The 4,413-nt window shown below is 39.9% G+C and overlaps 2 long non-coding RNA genes across 3 annotated transcripts in view; one reads left to right on the top strand and one right to left on the bottom strand.

The window, feature by feature from the left end:
• The window catches only part of LOC128248143 (uncharacterized), a 41,284-nt gene that overhangs the window by 2,536 nt on the left and 34,335 nt on the right, over positions 1-4,413 (top strand). The gene's annotated exons all lie outside the window — the stretch shown is intronic.
• The window catches only part of LOC106867368 (uncharacterized), a 37,362-nt gene that overhangs the window by 1,407 nt on the left and 31,542 nt on the right, over positions 1-4,413 (bottom strand). The gene's annotated exons all lie outside the window — the stretch shown is intronic.

Below are 4,413 nucleotides of genomic sequence, written 5' to 3'. Positions count from 1 at the left end.
GGGGGGGGGGTGAATTAAAATTTTGAAATGCTGATTTTTTGTATTTTTTTACAGATTTGGAATCTCCGCAGTAGAAAGGGTGGGTTTCAGTAGAAAAATACAAAAAAAGTATAACCGACAGGGTGTGCGGCCCATGTCCTTTACCTCCGTCCCATTGTTGTTACAAGACAATAAAAAAACGCAAAGGAAATAATTTAGAAAATTACTATTTAATGCAAGCAATACATAAAATTGACTAGAAAGTTGTTTCATATGGAGAATATGAAAAGAAACTGAACTGATAAGCTTGTATGCAACATTTTTTTAACAGGCCACACGAGAATTAAACTTGAACCATTATCTTTAATTATATTTCACTGATGATTTGGCTTTTGTTAATATATCCATGTTTTCTAACAAATGCCTATAAAATTCTTTACATTGACAGTTAAGGTCCCATGTGCATTGTAAGAAAGCTTCTACAGTAGCCACATCCAACTTATTTCGTTCTTCAGTTCACTGAACATTCATTACCTAGAAGACCCGCTGGTATGCTAAATAGAAACTGGCATAAAATTAACAACTCTGAGTATTGTTCTTGAAATTCAATCTCCTGAAAGATAGAAAACTATCTTCCATGGCACAGTTTGGGCTTCCATTCATTGGGTTTGATCTGCATCTCTTTAGCAAGGAATTTTTTAAATGTTGACCACTGACAGAAAAGAATGTCAATTTTTATACCTTTGTTCTTTAACACTAGACAAGATGATTCTACATGTTCCTATGCTGGAACTGTATCTAATAACATCCATGTAAAGTTATCAAAATTTTCAAAACATGAAACCCATTTCTCAAGATGTCATGGCAAGTAGAAATTAGAAATTTCTTTCTCTCTTCAGATTTGACATCATCATTATTAAGGCAATCCTTCACACTGAGAGAAATAGACTTTTCATTAATCCTTTCCTTTGTAACTACGAGTTCTTTTAAACAGCCAACACTTCAATAATGCTGTTTTCTCTCTATTCTATCTTCATAATCCTGTTACTAAAAACATATTCAAAACTGAACAAGATATAAGTAGGCTTCGCTCAGAGGATTATTGAAGAATCTTACAAGAATTTGGGGGGACCTTTTCTTCAGAATCAAAAAGAGATTCCAGTCTTTAAATAACCTTAGGATTCTCTCAATGAGTTTTAGAAAGTGAGAGAATTGAGGAATACAACACACCAACAAACTCACAGAAATCTTTCAACTTCTCAGATCAAACAGTATAAATACTGGAGTATGAAAACAATTTAACAACAATTACTTCAACATCAACAAAAGGAACATTGGCTGCGGTATGAGCAGCTTTGTGCAGAATAAGGGCTGGACATCCAACACCTTCCATCGATTCTTTCATGCTTTCCTTGAAATTTGAATAGACATTACAGTAATCCCTTGCCATATCGCGGTTTATTATTTAAGCTTACGTCGATTCCTCCGTGGTGGTGTTTTGCATTTATAATGAAATATCATGGATTTTCACCTATTGTGGTGACTGTAACACCCACAATAGTTGAAGAATTACTGTACTTGCCTATATGCAAACGTCCACCAAAATTAGTATTTGTATTATCTCCACCAAAAGCTATACATTTCTTCACGTCCAGTCCTAACTCAATGAGGCTCTCTCTGCAGAAGCTTGCTATTGTTTCCGAGGTTTCATTTAGGAGGGATCTTGCAATAAATTTATCAGCAAACCCTTTTCACATGAAAAACGTTGCACAATCACTGGGAAAATTTTCTCAGCATTGTGATTACTTGTATCTGTAGACATGTCATAAAAAGAAGAGTTATTTATATCTTTAACAATCCTTCATTAGTGTATGGAGCCACAACAATTTTATTAATGCAGCACATTTTGACCTAGCACTTGAAAATTTGCATGCAATTTTAGAATCAGGAAATACTGTTGGTAGTAGTACGTTCGTACAGTCATTTGAACTGAATGACTGACGACAACTGACAGTATGAAATGCCATTGCAACTTCTGCAACTATTATTTTACTATCTAAAGCTGTGTTTTTCTTGATCAAGAAGTTTGTTATTTGACCAGCTTTGCTGTTTCTATGTGTTGCTTGATATCAGACTTTCTGCCATGTTCAAAACTGAAAGTGCAATTACATATACCGCAGCTTGCTTCAAAACAGCTTCTGCCTTGTTTGATAAATGTCCATTTGCTGGAATATTCATCATGAAATTTACACTTACATTTTGGCATCTGGGGATGGATAGATTAGTTTTTTTAGAAAAAAAGTGGGCTGTGGCAAGTAGTAATAACACACCTTGTTGATAGTATCAAGTTACAAACATGGTTGTTTTGCAGCACTAGTTTCCTCATTGCATTTAGGTTATTTTTATCAAGAGAATATGAAAAAAGAAAGCATAACTATTTATAAAGTTACAAAATTTGAAAATGAACTAAATACAGGACATTTGGGGTGTTCCTGAAAGGTCAGTACAGGACGGGACAAAATGATCAAATATGGGACATGATCTCATCTTTGTGGCTGGGGATTTCAATGGGCATGTCGAATGGCATGGTAGATACCAGTATCTACCATGGTGTTCGTGGGGGCTATGGAATTGGTTCCTGAAATGAAGAGGGAACAAAGCTACTGGAGTTCTGTGATGCGAATAACCTTTTGATCTGCAACACCAACTTCAGTAAGCCAGCCAACCACCTGATAATCTACCAATCAGGTAACTCTGCTAGCCAAATAGATTTCATTCTCACCAGACAGGGGGATGCATGGTTGCTCTTAAATGCAAAGACTCTCCCTGGTGAAGAATATACCCCCCCCCCCCCAAAGCATAGACTAGTCACTAACGACTTTAAACTCCAGGTCAGAATGATGCTAAGAGGCAGACCAATCTGGAAAAGAAGGATTTGGAAGCTTAAGGACCCTTTGTAAAGTCAGAGATTTAAGGAAACCCTAATTGAGAAATTTGATGAGAGAGAGGAGCACCTACAAACTTGTGACATATAGGGCAACTGAGAATTCCTGTGGGATAGCTTGCTAAGTGCCACAGACCAAATCTGTGGCTGGTGCAAGACCTAGGGTAACATGGTGGTGGAACAATTCTGTAGATAGGGCCATTAGAGCAAAGAAACGGGCCTGGAAGAGTGGAGGGCAGCAGCGAATTGAGTCAGAACAGTACTGGAGGAGTATTTTTCATCACGGACAAGTCAATTTTGGAATAGGGACCTTGCAAGTCTATCAAATAGATGTAAGAGCATTGTAAAAAATGAATCATCATCGATTAAACGTCCGCTTTCCATGCTAGCATGGGTTGGATGATTTGACTGAGGACTGGTGAACCAGATGGCTACACCAGGCTCCAATCTGATTTGGCAGAGTTTCTACAGCTGGATGTCCTTCCTAATGCCAACCACTCCGAGAGTGTAGTGCATGCTTTTACGTGTCACTGGCATGAAGGCCAGTCAGGTGGTACTGGCAACAGCCACGCTCAAAATGGTGTATTTTACGTGCCACTTGCACAGGAGCCAGTCCAGCGGCACTGGCAACACTCTCACTCGAATGTCTTTACAGGTGCCATCATGATTTCGCTTGCCCCAACAGGTCGTCGCAAGCCAAGTTTAGTGTCCAATGAAGGAGACGATGTTGGCATGGGGGCCAGTCGTCGAATTTAGTTCGATTTCAATTTCACTTGCCTCAACAGGTCTTTGCAAGCGGAGTTAAGTGTCCAATGAAGGAAGGTATGCATAAGTGGGCTGGCTACACCCCTGGCAGGGGCCTTGGATTTAGGTCTCACTTGGCTTGCCGGGTCTTCTCACACACAGCATATTTCTAAAGGTCTCGGTCAGAAACCATCGCCTCGGTGAGGTCCAATGTTCGGAGGTCATGCCTCACCACCTCATCCCAGGTCTTCCTGGGCCTACCTCTTCCACGGGTTCCCTCAACTGCTAGGGTGTGGCACTTTTTCACACAGCTATCCTTGCCACATGACCATAACAGCGCAATCGTCTTTCTCTTAGGTTCAACTTTTCTCTCAAGGTACTTACACTCAGTCTAGTACGCACACTGACATTACACATCCATCAGAGCATACTGACTTCATTCCTTGTGAGCCTACACGTCCTCAGCAGTCAAGGCTCATGTTTCACTGCCATGTAACATGGCTGTTCGTACACATGCATCATACAGTCTGCCTTTTACTCTGAGTGAGAGTCCCTTTGTCACCAGCAGAGAGAGGTAAGAGCTCTCTGAACTTTGCCCAGGCTATTCTTATTCTAGCAGCTACACTTTCAGCGCACCCTCCCTCACTACTAACTTGGTCACCTAGATAGCGGAAGCTATCAACTAAGTCTAGTTTTTCTCCCTGGAATGTGGCCAAAGTTGTTTTCTGCACATTTTCAGTGTTTAT

The sequence above is a fragment of the Octopus bimaculoides genome, chromosome 6 (assembly GCF_001194135.2).
Source record: "Octopus bimaculoides isolate UCB-OBI-ISO-001 chromosome 6, ASM119413v2, whole genome shotgun sequence".
NCBI classification, from domain to species: domain Eukaryota; kingdom Metazoa; phylum Mollusca; class Cephalopoda; order Octopoda; family Octopodidae; genus Octopus; species Octopus bimaculoides.
Note: the sequence above shows the minus strand (reverse complement) of the source record. Positions and strands in the feature narration are given on the sequence as shown.